This window comes from Telmatherina bonti, assembly GCF_933228915.1.
Source record: "Telmatherina bonti genome assembly, chromosome: 6".
Classification (NCBI taxonomy): Eukaryota; Metazoa; Chordata; class Actinopteri; order Atheriniformes; family Telmatherinidae; genus Telmatherina; species Telmatherina bonti.
The window spans coordinates 6,617,984-6,636,192 of record NC_136624.1 but is presented as its reverse complement, the minus strand read 5'-3'; positions in this window follow the sequence as shown (position 1 = coordinate 6,636,192).

The window sequence follows — 18,209 nt, the reverse complement described above, 5'->3', positions numbered from 1 at the left end:
TGACTGGGGAGGGGGGACGGCTTCAAACAGAGAGAAATAAAAATTAAAAGATGCTTCTTCTGTTTGTTTTTTTACCCTTTTATAACCATCCTGTAGAATTTGAATCATTTTAATCCCAGTCAGCATGAAGACATGATGTTTCCATGCAGACGTGATGTTTCCATGGAGACGTGATGTTTCCTTGAAGACGTGATGTTTCCATTTAGACGTGAGGTTTCCATGGAGACGTGATGTTTCCATAGAGACGTGATGTTTCCATTTAGACGTGAGGTTTCCATGGAGACGTGATGTTTCCATAGAGACGTGATGTTTCCATAGAGACGTGAGGTTTCCATTTAGACGTGATGTTTCCATGTACATGTGATGTTTCCAGTAAGACGTGATGTTTCCATGTACATGTGATGTTTCCATGGAAATGTGATGTTTCCATGTAGACGTGAGGTTTCCATGGAGACGTGATGTTTCCATGGAGACGTGATGTTTCCTTAAAGACGTGGTGTTTCCATGCAGACGTGATGTTTCCATGGAGACGTGAGGTTTCCATGTAGACGTGATGTTTCCATGTACATGTGACGTTTCCATGGAAATGTGATGTTTCCATGGGGACATGATGTTTCCATGTACATGTGATGTTTCCATGGAGATGTGATGTTTCCAGGCGGACATGATGTTTCCATGGAGACGTGACGTTTCCATGGAGACGTGATGTTTCAGCCTCAGCTGTCAGATTCGGAGGCTAAAACGATGTAAAATGAATGTATGGATAGAAAAAGCAGCATCAAGAGCAACCAGAAGAAGAAAACAGAAGTTTGTAGATATAACACACAGATCAGCAGCGACCAAGCATTTTCTCACATCTGAAACACACACACAACACACACTGTTTACATGTTTCCACACGTCTTCCTGCTACTATCTACCTGCTATCCTCACTGAAGCACCTCCACCTCAGCTGCATCCCAAACGTCTTCTTGGCTTTATTCCAGCCATAGAGGATCATTATTTTCCTGATTTTCTCGTCACTTGTTGATCTTTGGCTGCTCCTGATTGGACGTTACCGTCAGTTTAAGCTCTCTGATTGGTGGAAAGTCTGACAGGAAGTGTCTTCATCATCATGTCCGGGTAAAAATAGAGGTCTCTTAGCAGCATGGTAGTGATGGTGATGAAGATGTGAAAATAATGGTGTTATCATGGATCATTTACCATCTAGAGTCTCTGAATAAACTCGACATGTGTCTGTCTGGACTGTAAACTTCTTGGACGGATAGAAATGCTGGAAAACCTCCATAGATCACCTGAAGGATCAGATACCAACACTACTGTTCCTGATAGTGGAAGAGTTAGATAGGGAGATTAGGGAGATATGATAGAGGTTTAAGGGTTAAAGAAGCTCATGATGCCAAACTAAACAGATAATTTACTTCTGCTCTGATGTTTCTCTTGCCTCATGATGAAGACTTGAGCCTGTTGTATCAGCAGGACTTTGGTTGATGGAACCTGTGGACTTTACAGGCTGTGACCCTGTAAGCAACAGTTTTGGGGGGAACCAGAGATCTACAGTTTTCAGGGTTAATCAGGTGTCTGATGCTTTAAAAGTTCCCCCTCCCCCAGCGTAGAGAAGTTGGTGGTAAAGTCCAATGACTGCACGTAAATCAGCATCCAAACAAAGCCATGGCTGAAAAGACGTGTCACGTCCAGGCAGGCTGTCTGGAAATTATGGGCCGCCACAGCAAGCCTCTTCTCATCACCACGGCAACCTGAGCACGTTGAAGGGAGAGACACGGAGAGTGAGCAGGAGTTCACCCGAATGCACATCCTTTGCGAGCCATACATGCAGACACACTCCGGCTTTTTGTGTCTGCGGAGAGCCCAGAGTCCAGTTTTCCCACAGCAGCTCAGCCGAGCGGCGCTCCTTCAACTCGCCTCATTAAATTAGCTTCAATTCACTCCAGACTAACCCAATCATTCTATTCTACCAATTAGACTGTCCACACACTTATTCTCAGAGACACAGCCGTTTACTCACATCTGTCCGAGACATGTCTCACCCCCACCCTGCATGCACACGCAGCTACTCTGCACAACAGCCATGTTCTTACCCACTAACCTGTAACTCACCTCAGCAACACGCAACCCCCCCCCATACCACCTCTACCTTCAACTTGAACTTCATCTACAACAACATGCAAGGATTTCAAGGATCCTGGGATCTATTCGTGTGCAAACCAAAGAAACCAGGCCTTATGTGGCCTGCGTTGCCCTGACAACAGGTATTAACCAACTTGCAGGCTGAGAGGCCATTGATTCATTAAAGAAAAGTAATCAGGAGTCAAATTATATGCTGCCAGAAATGTGCACTCATGTTGTTAAATGAAATGAAGAAATAAGATGTATAACTTGTAACTAAATAAATGTGTTCCAGACTTTGGAAGACTGTAAGGCTAGAAAGTGGAGTCAGACGGCACGTGATGCTTAAAGTTACTGATATTACCAGACCAGAGGGTAAGTTGGTGCCAAACTTATTGAAATCAGCTAGAAAAGCTAAAAAAAAATTTTAAAAAAAGGCTGAAAATGGTGAAAGGGCCGGATGGGTGAGAATCTGGAGCCACTGGGAAAGTTAAGCACCATGCCGGCTGAAACAAATAAAATGTAAATGATGAGGCTGACATGAGATGAAGCATGGAATGAAGACTACAGATGTCCAGTCATGATGATGTGTGAGCAGGTGTGATAAAACTCCTTTTAACCCTCGACTGCGGGATCTTCCTGGTCGCTCTGCATGAAGCTTCTCTGTGGCTCCATCCTGCAGAGACAAGGACTTCTCAGAGGAGACAAGTCAGAGCTGGGACATTGAGACATCAGCGCAGAGCCGTCTCAGGAATTCCCTCTCTTCCTGCTGCTGACTGATAACTGGGACTTCTGAGTTTTCCAGCTCTCATGTTGAGGACGAGTGAGAGGACTTGTGGATCCGGATGAGTCTGACGGGAGGATTAACTCAATCCACACCGAAAAGGACTTGAGCGCTAACCGAGACCAACAAAAGCAAGTTTTGGCCAGTTTTGGCCAAGTTGCTTAAATCCTCCCCCCCCAGCCGCGTCCCGAACCCAAGGGACGGCGAGCCGGCCGGGGGCCGAGTGAGCGACTCTGAGGGGCTCATTCCTCCTCACACACACCATGCACGAGTCCTTTTAAAGGATTAAACAAGCAGAACATGTGAACATGCATGTGACCCCCCCCCCACTCACATTTACACACTTGTTGTGTAGAAAAGGAGCACACATCCAGCCGTGCTTCAAAAGCAGCCTCTCCCGTGCAGGATTTGCATGTTTTAGCTGTGTGTGTGTGTGTGTGTGTGTCTCCTTGTGTGGCTGTTGTTCAGTCTTGTGCTGTTTAATGGAAGCTTTGACATGTCGGGGTAAGTTGTGGTGGGAGCAGGAAGGTCAGCTGAGCTCGAGAAGCGAGAAGAGATGAAAGAGAAGCAAAACAAGTGCTCAGGTCCATGAGTACAGAATGAAGGGGTGGGGGCTTCGGTGGGGGCTTCATCGGCCCTATGGTGCAAACAGCAATGTAAAACCTTTATCTCAGAGCTTCAGTAGGGAAAATGATTTATTTAATCTTTTTAGAAAGTCTCAAAGACTTGAATAAATGGTGAAACTTCCATGAAAAACTAAAGGAAGTTTTTACAACCTCACCGTCTGCAGCACGCTCATCAACAGCTGGTATGCCAGCATGGAAACACCATCATATATCCTCCTTCACCACCAGATATCCTCAGATAACCGCCCACTGAGCTTCAATTCAGTTCTTCAGAAACCTTTGGGTGACGTCATGGAGGCTCCGCCCACCTTTACATTTACAGTCTGGCTTCGACGGGACAGAACCATTTCATGCACTTTCCCAGGGTGATTGGTTAACATTAATATTCGTTTTTTGTTTATCAGTTTTCTACTGCAAAACAAGTGAGAACATAGGATTAAATGCTTTTACTACTATATTTTCTTATAACTGTTACACATATACACATCTTTAATGGCGGCTTATTAATGTTCTCTTACATCATATCGTTTGGGCCCCTATCAAGCCGTGGGCCCTTGGAATTTTCCTAACTTCCTAACTAATACAGAGTTTTATGGTCATAAAGTTACTAATGTGTCTTTAAAGTCAGCTCATTGAACCTGAGACTTTCCCTTTTTCTGCTTTTGAAAAAAAAGGAAAAACTTGCTTTTTCCATGAAACTAAAAGTTGCTGACTCAGCAAATAACAAAGGCTCCATGACTCATCATCGACTAGCTTCCTCAGAGATCTCCCAGCAATTAAAACCTCGCTCCTCCTTCATGTCTTTTACTCTCCTTTTGGAAAGTTAGAAATGTTTTTCTCACTGGGCTGCATGGTGGTTCCCACCACTCTCACTGATAACCAGAGGAGGAAATTCCTGGTCCAGAAAGTAAAAGTCCAGTCCGGCAGCTGTTCCGACCAGTCACCAAACCAGCTGAATTATATGAGCAGAGTTTATTTACCAGGTAAACCAGCCTGTTAGTGAAAACACCTGTTCTAAATGTACAGGTAGATCCAGAAACATGGCAGGACTTTTACTTTCTGGACCAGGAATTACCACCTCTGCTGATACCATTAAAGTCAATCTCACCACAAAGTGCTGCCAAATAAATCATAAAGAGTTGGTTATACATTAACAGAGACAAGATTATATTATTCTGGTAGATTATGTGACACAGTTCTAAATTAAAACACAAATCTTCACATCCAGGTGAATTAATCTCACTGCTGAGGGTTTTAACTCTCCCTTCCAGCAACAAATAAATACAGATGAAAGGATCCAACAGGTCATCAGCTTAGAAAAAGGAGGAGGAAAGAGGAAGACAAGAAAACGATCTACACCGGGCCTCCTCAAGCTCTGATGAACCCCCCCCCCCCCTCTCCAGAGTAAAACTGATGCTTTAATACCAGCAGGTTTTCAATGTAGTCCTTCTTCAGCACACTTTAATCAAAGGAAATGGATCTTGCTTTCATGGGTTTGCGGAAGAAGAAGAAGAGGAGGAGGAGGAGGAGGAAGGATTCACGCCGGTGAAAGAACGGTATCCAAGGGTTTATTTAACATAGAGCTGGAACAAGGATCTGGAACCAACAACAAACATACTGGTGCCTGCTGTGGAGAAACGAGATGGTTATAAAGGGAGGTGGAGGTGATTGTGGACAGGTGTGTTGATTCACGTGATGAGGTGCAGATGTGGCTGGAGAGGGAGGAAAACCAAGTGGAACCAGGAAGGACATGACACTTGCATCCTACCAAGTTCTGACTGATTATTTGAGTCAGATGCGTTGACGTTGCTGTAGGAGCAGAATGAAGAACCCCGGTTTACACTGTTGAACTGGTACTCTGACAATGGGTTTTAGTCTTACTGGAGTAGAAGATTCAGAAAAATGTAGTTTAGTTGCATTAATTAACTTTTTTTTCTCATTCAGAGTGATTTTATGAATATGATGGATCCGAATGCAACAAACAAGATAAGGTACATTGCATGTCGCTTGACAGTCTTTGGATGATTGTACACTAGTTCAGTCACACCACATAGAACAAAAAAAACATTTTTTCAATTTTTCTAACCAAAAATATTGTTTTGAGAACACAGTGATAAGAAATTACATGACAAAAGCAACATAAACCTCTTGATTACTTTGAAGTATACAATGAGAAGTAGATACATACTTGAAAAGTACGTAACACTGATGCTAAAAAGATTAATTTCTTACCATTTACTCCTTTACAGAAACGTCATTCAACAAGAATGTCAGAACAAAATAGTTTCCCTACAGTAATTGTAAACAAATAAAAATGGCCATATGAAGTACATACACCTACAGTAACTCTGACATCCCAACGATAGCAGTGGTGGGAACTGCCCAGTGACTTTCATTTCACCCCTCAGAAACCTACGGGTGGCGGCGTCACAGAGGCTTTTATATAGTCTATGGTTTAAAAAACTTAGAGAATAATGCTATTGGACTTGAGACAGGCAAAATTGTTGAAAAATGTAAAATATGGGACCTTTAGGATGATGATGTGAAAAAAACGGTTGCTGCAGGAATTTTGTCCCTAACTTCGATCATTCACGTACAAATGACAGAAAAACACTCATGCATCAAAACGAAAAGTAAAATTTAACAAGTTACAAGGTAAAAATCCAAAAATAAAGACTTTTGTGCATAATTAGTTGTCCAGACTGGGGTGGGTGAGGTGCTGGCCAATCGGACCGAGTGGAGCCGTTGGGATGTTTTCCGTCTAAACCAGAACGCCGACGTTAACCAGGGAAGTTCAATGATAAAGGACTGAATGGGAGAAAGTGACATGGGAGAGTAAAAAACCTTCATACTGAAAAAAGGAGAACTACCACAAAGTCTGCACCCTCATCTGCCCCCCCACCCCACCCAGTCCAGTCAGGATGAGCTCTCACAACATTCCCTGCATGGACCCTCCAATGCTCAGCTCTTATCTGTGTGAAATGACTCTTCCCAAACAGGAAACCACCAGATGCATTTAGCAGCCTCACGCCCAAATAGGACTTCAGAGCCAATCAGATTAGCTGATGTTGCCATGGCTACGCAGACACATGTGGACATGTAAACAAAATTGTAGAAAAATGATGTAACAGATTAGCCGATCTGAGGAAAATATGTAGTGATTATTCAGTGAAGCAGCATGAAAGGAAAGTGGATGCCGTGTGGAGGATGCGTCCTGATGGACATCGCCGAGAACACCGTTGGAGACATACCCCAGAACTCAGAGAGCTGCGAGATGTTTCCCACCAATGGTTTTCACCATAGAGCCCACCCAGAGGAGAGGTGTGTCTGGATGAATGCAAACTGAGTCGTAATGATGAATAATGCATGTGTGTGCACCGAGGAGAGCTCCTCCACTCCAGCTCAAGTGGCCACGAAGAGACAGTTGGTTCTCCTCATTACGGAGACGAACGGACTATTTTTTTCCTCGCAGCAGACGGTGGACACGAGGCCACATAGAAGCTCGACTGTAAACATATTCAGAGTTAAAATCTCTTCTTGACTCAACTTTGTTTCTTTTTAGACGTGTCAATCCGATGTTAATGGAGGAACTTTGCAGCCATAGAGGACCATTATTTTCCTTGTTGACTTGTTGATCTTTGGCTGCTCCTGATTGGACAGTCAATCAAAGCTCTGATTGGTGGGAAAATAGAGGTCTCTTAGCAACATGGTAGTGATGGTGATAAATAATGGTGTTATCATGGATCATTTACCATCTAGAGTAAACACTACATGTCGTGTTTGGATTGTAAAACTCCTGGACGGATAAAAATGCTGGAAAACCTCTGTAGACCAGCTGAAGGGTCACGTATCCATCACAACACACTACCATTCCTGATGGTAGAAGACCTCCGGGAGTTTCTGCTGGAGGTTTGAGGGTTAATGACACTAAAAAGCAGCATTTTCCCTGAAGTCTTTTCATCCCTCTGTTTCCTAAACTCGCTGTGATCAGCCTTTCTTTCATGCCTGGCTTCAGCTCAGTTGTTGGGTCAGCACCTTCTGCAGATGGAAGAGTGAGACTTTTGGGGGGGGGATAGAAAGAGACCCTGCCCTTCTCCATCCCCCGTCATCTTCATGTCTTCCCATCTTTCCTTTCAACCCCTCACCAGAGGATAAATGCTTCTCCCCTCTTCACTCCCTCTCCCCATATTTTCCAGACCCTTGCCGCACTAAGCTGAGCTTAACGGTCAGCTGAGCTGATCAAAGACCGTAGCCATGTAGTGGCTAACGAGAGGCGAGAGTTCCCAACGACACGGGACCTCCCAGGGTTTCCTCCCCCATAGACCTACTGTAACTAGAATAAGTGTGGAAGGACGTGGCCTGACTGGGCTGAGCGAGTGGCACTGTGGTGGAAGTACTCACATTTCTGTTTTACTGTGTGTGGGACGTTTGGGCGTCTGCTCTGGTGATTTTACATCTTCAAACTGAGCTACTTCCATTACCCAGCATCGCCCCAGGGGGGGTAAGGCCCAGGTCTTGTTCCCATCACTTTGCCCAGCTCTCCACCCTCCCCACCCTCCTCCTCCGTCATTGAACACTCTTCTTGCCACAACGACCCCCTCCACCTGCTCCTGCCCCCCATTATCACTCTAATTAGCTCGAGCAGGCTTTTTCTTCTCTTCCTCTAGGTTTTGTTCCAACTTCTTGTTCTTTTTTTTACTCTATTTACAGTATTCCTGGAACGGCTGCTGGTGAGCCCTGTCGGGGGGAAGCTAGACCCCCACCCCCACCCCAACCCCCACCCACCTTCACATGGGGGTCACGTTGTACTTGTGTGTGAGTGTTTCCATTAAAACCCATCAGAAATGTGTTTCTGTTTCGCTGTTTCCAGAAAATTAGCCACTGGTTGATTCTTAGACCCTGGTTCTGGTCTAGGTTTTATGTGCCAGGATGGAAGTGGACCTGGTTCTGGTCTAGGTTTTATGTGCCAGGATGGAAGTGGACCTGGTTCTGGTCTAGGTTTTATGTGCCAGGATGGAAGTGGACCTGGTTCTGGTCTAGGTTTTATGTGCCAGGATGGAAATGGACCTGGTTCTGGTCTAGGTTTTATGTGTCACGATGGAAGTGGACCTGGTTCTGGTCTAGGTTTTATGTGCCAGGATGGAAGTGGACCTGGTTCTGGTCTAGGTTTTATGTGCCAGGATGGAAGTGGACCTGGTTCTGGTCTAGGTTTTATGTGCCAGGATGGAAGTGGACCTGGTTCTGGTCTAGGTTTTATGTGTCAGGATGAAAGTGGACCTGGTTCTGGTCTAGGTTTTATGTGCCAGGATGAAAGTGGACCTGATTCTGGTCCAGGTTTTACGTGTCAGGATGAAAGTGGACCTGATTCTGGTCCAGGTTTTACGTGTCAGGATGGAAGTGGACCTGGTTCTGGTCTAGGTTTTATGTGCCAGGATGGAAGTGGACCTGGTTCTGGTCTAGGTTTTACGTGTCAGGATGAAAGTGGACCTGATTCTGGTCCAGGTTTTACGTGTCAGGATGGAAGTGGACCTGGTTCTGGTCTAGGTTTTACGTGCCAGGATGGAAGTGGACCTGGTTCTGGTCTAGGTTTTATGTGCCAGGATGGAAGTGGACCTGGTTCTGGTCTAGGTTTTATGTGTCAGGATGGAAGTGGACCCTGGTTCTGGTCTAGGTTTTACGTGTCAGGATGGAAGTGGACCTGGTTCTGGTCTAGGTTTTACGTGTCAGGATGAAAGTGGACCTGGTTCTGGTCTAGTTTTTATGTGTCAGGATGGAAGTGGACCCTGGTTCTGGTCTAGGTTTTATGTGCCAGGATGGAAGTGGACCTGGTTCTGGTCTAGGTTTTATGTGCCAGGATGGAAGTGGACCTGGTTCTGGTCTAGGTTTTATGTGCCAGGATGGAAGTGGACCTGGTTCTGGTCTAGGTTTTATGTGTCACGATGGAAGTGGACCTGGTTCTGATCTAGGTTTTATGTGCCAGGATGGAAGTGGACCTGGTTCTGGTCTAGGTTTTACGTGTCAGGATGAAAGTGGACCTGGTTCTGGTCTAGGTTTTATGTGCCAGGATGGAAGTGGACCTGGTTCTGGTCTAGGTTTTATGTGTCAGGATGGAAGTGGACCCTGGTTCTGGTCTAGGTTTTATGTGTCAGGATGAAAGTGGACCTGGTTCTGGTCTGGGTTTTACATGTCAGGATGAAAGTGGACCTGGTTCTGGTCTAGGTTTTACGTGTCAGGATGAAAGTGGACCTGATTCTGATCTAGGTTTTAAGTGCCAGGATGAAAGTGGACCTGGTTCTGGTCTAGGTTTTAAGTGCCAGGATGGAAGTGGACCTGGTTCTGGTCTAGGTTTTACGTGTCAGGATGAAAGTGGACCTGGTTCTGGTCTAGGTTTTACGTGTCAGGATGAAAGTGGACCTGATTCTGATCTAGGTTTTAAGTGCCAGGATGAAAGTGGACCTGGTTCTGGTCTAGGTTTTACGTGTCAGGATGGAAGTGGACCTGGTTCTGGTCTAGGTTTTATGTGCCAGGATGGAAGTGGACCTGGTTCTGGTCTAGGTTTTACGTGCCAGGATGGAAGTGGACCTGGTTCTGGTCTAGGTTTTACGTGCCAGGATGGAAGTGGACCCTGGTTCTGGTCTAGGTTTTACGTGCCAGGATGGAAGTGGACCTGGTTCTGGTCCAGGTTTTATGTGCCAGGATGGAAGTGGACCTGGTTCTGGTCTAGGTTTTATGTGCCAGGATGGAAGTGGACCTGGTTCTGGTCTAGGTTTTATGTGCCAGGATGGAAGTGGACCTGGTTCTGGTCTAGGTTTTACGTGTCAGGATGGAAGTGGACCTGGTTCTGATCTAGGTTTTACGTGCCAGGATGGAAGTGGACCTGGTTCTGGTCTAGGTTTTACGTGCCAGGATGGAAGTGGACCTGGTTCTGGTCTAGGTTTTACGTGTCAGGATGGAAGTGGACCTGGTTCTGGTCTAGGTTTTATGTGCCAGGATGGAAGTGGACCTGGTTCTGGTCTAGGTTTTATGTGCCAGGATGGAAGTGGACCTGGTTCTGGTCTAGGTTTTATGTGCCAGGATGGAAGTGGACCTGGTTCTGGTCTAGGTTTTATGTGCCAGGATGGAAGTGGACCTGGTTCTGGTCTAGGTTTTATGTGCCAGGATGGAAGTGGACCTGGTTCTGGTCTAGGTTTTATTTGCCAGGATGAAAGTGGACCTGGTTCTGGTCTAGGTTTTATGTGCCAGGATGGAAGTGGACCTGGTTCTGGTCTAGGTTTTATGTGCCAGGATGGAAGTGGACCTGGTTCTGGTCTAGGTTTTATTTGCCAGGATGGAAGTGGACCTGGTTCTGGTCTAGGTTTTATGTGTCAGGATGAAAGTGGACCTGGTTCTGGTCTAGGTTTTATGTGCCAGGATGAAAGTGGACCTGGTTCTGGTCTAGGTTTTATGTGTCAGGATGGAAGTGGACCTGGTTCTGGTCTAGGTTTTACGTGTCAGGATGAAAGTGGACCTGGTTCTGGTCTAGGTTTTATGTGCCAGGATGGAAGTGGACCTGGTTCTGGTCTAGGTTTTATGTGTCAGGATGGAAGTGGACCCTGGTTCTGGTCTAGGTTTTATGTGTCAGGATGAAAGTGGACCTGGTTCTGGTCTAGGTTTTACGTGTCAGGATGAAAGTGGACCTGGTTCTGGTCTAGGTTTTACGTGTCAGGAAGAAAGTGGACCTGATTCTGATCTAGGTTTTAAGTGCCAGGATGAAAGTGGACCTGGTTCTGGTCTAGGTTTTAAGTGCCAGGATGGAAGTGGACCTGGTTCTGGTCTAGGTTTTACGTGTCAGGATGAAAGTGGACCTGGTTCTGGTCTAGGTTTTACGTGTCAGGATGAAAGTGGACCTGATTCTGATCTAGGTTTTACGTGCCAGGATGAAAGTGGACCTGGTTCTGGTCTAGGTTTTATGTGCCAGGATGGAAGTGGACCTGGTTCTGGTCTAGGTTTTACGTGTCAGGATGGAAGTGGACCTGGTTCTGGTCTAGGTTTTACGTGCCAGGATGGAAGTGGACCTGGTTCTGGTCTAGGTTTTATGTGCCAGGATGGAAGTGGACCTGGTTCTGGTCTAGGTTTTACGTGCCAGGATGGAAGTGGACCTGGTTCTGGTCCAGGTTTTACGTGCCAGGATGGAAGTGGACCTGGTTCTGGTCCAGGTTTTATTTGCCAGGATGGAAGTGGACCTGGTTCTGGTCCAGGTTTTATTTGCCAGGATGGAAGTGGACCTGGTTCTGGTCTAGGTTTTACGTGCCAGGATGGAAGTGGACCTGGTTCTGGTCTAGGTTTTATGTGCCAGGATGGAAGTGGACCTGGTTCTGGTCTAGGTTTTATGTGCCAGGATGGAAGTGGACCTGGTTCTGGTCTAGGTTTTATGTGCCAGGATGGAAGTGGACCTGGTTCTGGTCTAGGTTTTATGTGCCAGGATGGAAGTGGACCTGGTTCTGGTCTAGGTTTTATGTGCCAGGATGGAAGTGGACCTGGTTCTGGTCTAGGTTTTATGTGCCAGGATGGAAGTGGACCTGGTTCTGGTCTAGGTTTTATGTGCCAGGATGGAAGTGGACCTGGTTCTGGTCTAGGTTTTATGTGCCAGGATGGAAGTGGACCTGGTTCTGGTCTAGGTTTTATGTGCCAGGATGGAAGTGGACCTGGTTCTGGTCCAGGTTTTATTTGCCAGGATGGAAGTGGACCTGGTTCTGGTCTAGGTTTTATGTGTCAGGATGGAAGTGGACCTGGTTCTGGTCTAGGTTTTATGTGCCAGGATGGAAGTGGACCTGGTTCTGGTCTAGGTTTTACGTGCCAGGATGGAAGTGGACCTGGTTCTGGTCTAGGTTTTACGTGCCAGGATGGAAGTGGACCCTGGTTCTGGTCTAGGTTTTACGTGCCAGGATGGAAGTGGACCTGGTTCTGGTCCAGGTTTTATGTGCCAGGATGGAAGTGGACCTGGTTCTGGTCTAGGTTTTATGTGCCAGGATGGAAGTGGACCTGGTTCTGGTCTAGGTTTTATGTGCCAGGATGGAAGTGGACCTGGTTCTGGTCTAGGTTTTATGTGCCAGGATGGAAGTGGACCTGGTTCTGGTCTAGGTTTTATGTGCCAGGATGGAAGTGGACCTGGTTCTGGTCTAGGTTTTATTTGCCAGGATGGAAGTGGACCTGGTTCTGGTCTAGGTTTTACGTGCCAGGATGGAAGTGGACCTGGTTCTGGTCCAGGTTTTATGTGCCAGGATGGAAGTGGACCTGGTTCTGGTCCAGGTTTTATGTGCCAGGATGGAAGTGGACCTGGTTCTGGTCCAGGTTTTATTTGCCAGGATGGAAGTGGACCTGGTTCTGGTCTAGGTTTTATGTGTCAGGATGGAAGTGGACCTGGTTCTGGTCTAGGTTTTATGTGCCAGGATGGAAGTGGACCTGGTTCTGGTCTAGGTTTTATGTGCCAGGATGGAAGTGGACCTGGTTCTGGTCCAGGTTTTATGTGCCAGGATGGAAGTGGACCTGGTTCTGGTCTAGGTTTTATGTGCCAGGATGGAAGTGGACCTGGTTCTGGTCTAGGTTTTATGTGCCAGGATGGAAGTGGACCTGGTTCTGGTCTAGGTTTTATGTGCCAGGATGGAAGTGGACCTGGTTCTGGTCTAGGTTTTATGTGCCAGGATGGAAGTGGACCTGGTTCTGGTCTAGGTTTTATGTGCCAGGATGGAAGTGGACCTGGTTCTGGTCTACGTTTTACGTGTCAGGATGGAAGTGGACCTGGTTCTGGTCTAGGTTTTATGTGCCAGGATGGAAGTGGACCTGGTTCTGGTCTAGGTTTTATGTGCCAGGATGGAAGTGGACCTGGTTCTGGTCTAGGTTTTATGTGCCAGGATGGACGTGGACCTGGTTCTGGTGTCCGGATGGGACAGAATGAGGTGAAGACAATGACGGGTAATGAAACACCTCCGTACTGAAACAGATCCACCTGTCACTCTGGGAAGATTATAAGGCTGTTTCCAAACAATCTGGAGTCACTCTGGAGAGAAAAGGCTCATTCACACGAGGAAAACATTCCAAACTGATGATAACTTTCCCAGGAGTCCACATCCCAGCATGTTCAGACCCCCCAGCTACTTCTCAGCCTCTCCAGGCTTCAATCAGCAGGTCAAGGTCCATTTCGGCTACCTTACATATGCAAATGAGGATGTCCGTTTTGAACGTTGTCATACGTCACCATTCTAATACTTCCATCTTTTACGTTGCCATGGTTGTTAAGTCAGTTCCTCCACTAGTGGGCACTGTAGAGTTCAGAGGTCACTGCTGCATTTAGACACTGGATGATAATTTACCACTACATTTGTTTAGAACAATCCAAAACCACAAAAAGAAGATGAATCAAAACTATGTTTTTGTTTTTCTCAACATTTGCCTCATCTTTGGGTACTTTTTATTTGGCGGTTTGGCAGTTCCGTCCCTGTTCCTCTTCTTCACTGGTTTGTTCCTTTCTCTGGTTATGTCAGCTATACAACTCAACACTACCCCTGTGGTTTCCACTGGTATTGCACAGTTCTCCGCATCAAGTGACAGTTAATTTTCTTGAAAATAGACCAAATTACGTTTGTAACCAACGCAGGAGATGGACGGGTCTTGTTGAGACATGGATCTTCCACAGATCTAGAACCTCAGCAAGTCTGGTAGAGTGACGGACCCTCCCCATAACCTGGATATCCATAAGGTCTGATGGAGGAACAGTCCCTCCACAGAACCAGGACCTCAACTTGTCTGGTGAAGTGACGGATCCTCCACAGAACCAGGAGTTCCACTGCTCCGGTTTGGTGACAGATCCTCCACAGAGCCAGGACCTCGACGGGTCTAGTTGAGTCACGGATCCTCCACGGTGCCAGGACCTCGATGGGTCTACTTGAGTCACGGATCCTCCACAGAACCAGGACCTGTAAATGGTCAGATTGGTAATGATCAGATATGCATTGATCAGATTCTCTGCCAGTGACTGACAAACGTCTTAACCACAGTATTTTACATACTTTTAAAACTAAATATTTGATAATGTTCTTATTTGTCTCAAATATTATTGATTTATGTAATTTTTTCATTTTAATTTTTTTTTTAATTTACTCAAACAATTTTTATAAACTCTGTCTACTTTATATCATTTGCTCTTTATAAATAATTTTTTAGGTTAATTTCATCTTTGTTTTGATGTTTTAACGTTGACAAATCAGAAGTTTTCCTCATGGGGATCCTGTACGTCTTAAACTATGCCTGATAAGGTTGCAGGATTGTTGCCATGGTGATCATGTTTGTCTGGGTGGGTGGTGGTCCTGCATTGCAGCCATATGGCCACAGTTTGGACACCACAGACAACACCTACGTAGTGATCAGAGAAAGATCCCTATAATTTCCTCACAGCTGTTTATTTCTGTTCATATTTTTAATATTTATATTTGGTTAAAGATCCATCCATCCATCCATCTTCTGCCGCTTATCCGGGGTCGGGTCGCGGGGGCAGCAGCCTAAGCAGGGAAGCCCAGACTTCCCTCTCCCCAGCCACATTTGCCAACTCTGCGGGGGGGATCCCGAGGCGTTCCCAGGCTAGCCGAGAGATGTAATCCCTCCAGCGTGTCCTGGGTCTTCCCCGGGGTCTCCTCCCAGAGGGACGTGCCTGGAACACCTCACCAGGGAGGCGTCCAGGAGGCATCCTGACCAGATGCCCGAGCCACCTCAACTGGTTCCTCTCGATGCGAAGGAGCAGCAGCTCTACTCTGATCTCCTCCCGGATGACCGAGCTCCTCACCCTATCTCTAAGGGAGAGCCCGGCCACCCTGCGGAGGAAACTCATTTCAGCCGCCTGTATACGAGTTAAAGATGGTTAAAGATATACTTAATTATTTTGAGTCTTATGTTCTGTGTTTCCCGTTTCCTGACAATCTTGCAACAGCAGGCTTCTCATCATGTATTTGCACAACCTTAAATTACAATAATTTGTATTTCTGAGTCTGAAAGTTGGTATTTGCTAAGTTTTCTGTGATGGGATTTCATTTGCAGAGCATCCCAGCTTTCTAAGAGGCAGGCTAAACTGGGCACGTCCAGCTGAACACAATAAGCAAAGAAGCCTTTCTTCTTGCTGGGAGGTGGAGATCATGTATTCTGGTCCACATGCGGAGCATGTCTGTAGCCACAATTCATTCAAACACCTGCTAGTGTGATGTTTTGAATCCTCTCTTAGCAACAGATAGCTGAACAAGGTTTAGGCAGGACAAGTGAGATGAAATGTGTTAGAATAAATTAAGTCTAGTGTCAGCGTTGTTTCCCTTTCAGCATGTCTCCCCAAGAAAGGCTCGCCACAGCAAATCATCACAGATGTTTTACACCCGGATGCCCATCCTGACGCAACCCTCTGCATTCATTCAGCCTTGGGACCAGCCCTGACAGAGCTATCATGACCCACTTGGGGCTGCAGCAGCATAGGGGGAGCAGGACTTGAACCACCGACTATCGGGTCACAGGCAGCTCCACCATCTAAGTCACTGCCACCCCACAAGTTCATTGTCAATATATTATTGCTAAAACATCTGATTTCTCATGTTCATTGTTCATTATAAAACATGGATATAAAATAACTAGAACACCGTGCAGACAGAAGTAAAACCGCCAGGAAACCGCCTAAAGACTCAGCTCTTAAACCAGTTTTAATATCTGCTAGTAGCCCTTCAGGCACCTTTTTCAACCTTTTTCCTGTGCAGCAACGTAGCAGCAGAATGGCCACTGCACACTGCCAAACAAATGTTTTGGACAGAACGGAGCACTACCACATACAGCCATGTTAATGATGAATGTAAACATGCAAATGGAACCAAGACCCCTCCAAGGATTAGAAGTCCCAACATCTGAGCAACCACTGCCACCATAGAGCATGGACCCAGTCAGGCCACCACAAGGACAACCATGCACCCACCCAGAGAACATGGCCATGCAATATGGGCCCCAAGGCGGCTGGGGACCATAGGTAGTTGTTAGTTGTAGATTATTAAACCAAATAGTGGATGTTTTAATGAAGTTTTTCTGTCTCCCTTCTTTCTGGGTCCAGTTCTTCTTATCTTTACATATTTATAATAAAAAATAAAATCAAGTCACTTATCAAAGTTTAAATCTGGCTTTTATTAGATTTTCACAGACAAAAATTAAAGTCAGCCTACACTTCAATCGTTATTTCCTCCAGCTATCTGCATTTTGGCCTCCTCCTCCTCCTCTTGAACCATACTGCTGCTAGAAAAAAAATCTCCTGCACCTGCATGTCCAGCCTCTATCCGGTTCCTCGAATTCCTGTAAGCACAGTGCTGAACTGACCCTTAAAGAAAACCGAGGATGTGAAAGCAAGCGAAACAGAAAAACGTTTAAAGAAGAAACAGAGTCAACAGAAAGCAGGAAACCTTTGAGTGGTGGAGGGGGGCTCCTCTATCTGGAGCCGGAAGGAGCTTTATTGTAACAGCCTAAAGCTCACCAAGCCTTTGTGAAAACTAACAGGATCCTCTGAAAAGTCCTTTCTAGTCCGAAGTGGTGGTTTTTACCTTCCCTGATTTTCTCTTCAAGCACGCTGCCTTTCAGCCTGAAGGAGACCCATCTGGAGATACTTAGATGGATTCAGGAAGGTCAGATGTTGTTTAAAGACTGACTTTCCTCCAGATGCATCATGAAGGAACAAAACCAAATTAAATGTTCTTTTCTTAAACATGAAACTCAACATTTTAAAGAGGAAAACAAAGCAATTTAATCAAAATAATAAAGATTGTTTTTACAGCAAACCAAAGGCAGTCCAAGGGTGTTTTCATAGTCTTTCAGCTGGAAGTGATACAGATTAGAAAAGAAAAGTGGTGGTATTGCAGGGAAGCTAATATTAACAGTCAAAGGAGAGCCATTTGACCAACCTTATTACCAGCTTGTTTTGATCAATGCTAACACATATTATTCTTGATTGAAAACTTAATCCTTTGCAGGTAACAAAGAAAAAATAATTTATTGGTAGTTTGGGTGTCAAAAGTTCACAGACAAATTTTCACATGCACAGTACCATTACTGAATTCAGAAAACCTTTACTTGAACATGGAAATTTACTCAGATTATAAAATGTACCAAGTGTGTTTCCAAGACTAATGGCCCCATGTCTGCTTCACCACTGTTGGGTATAGAATAGGAAGCTAATATTTAAAGTAGCTCCTGCAGGAGAAAGTGAAAGGAGCTAACCCCAAAGCTAGCTGCTGCTGGGTAAAGTGAAGGGAGCTAACCCTAGCACTAGCGGCTGCTAGTAAAAGTGAAAGGAGATAACACTGAAGCTAGCGGCTTCTAGGTAAAGTGAAAGGAGCTAACCCCGAAGCTAGCTGCTGCTGGGTAAAGTGAAAGGAGCTAACCCCGAAGCTAGCTGCTGCTGGGTAAAGTGAAAGGAGCTAACCCCGAAGCTAGCTGCTGCTGGGTAAAGTGAAAGGAGCTAATACCGAAGCTAGGCGCTCCTGGTAAAAGTGAAAGGAATTAACCCGGACGCTAGCTGCTGCTAGGTAAAGTGAAAGGAGCTAACTCTGAAGCTAGGCGCTCCTGGTAAAAGTGAAAGGAATTAACCCGGACGCTAGCTGCTGCTAGGTAAAGTGAAAGGAGCTAAC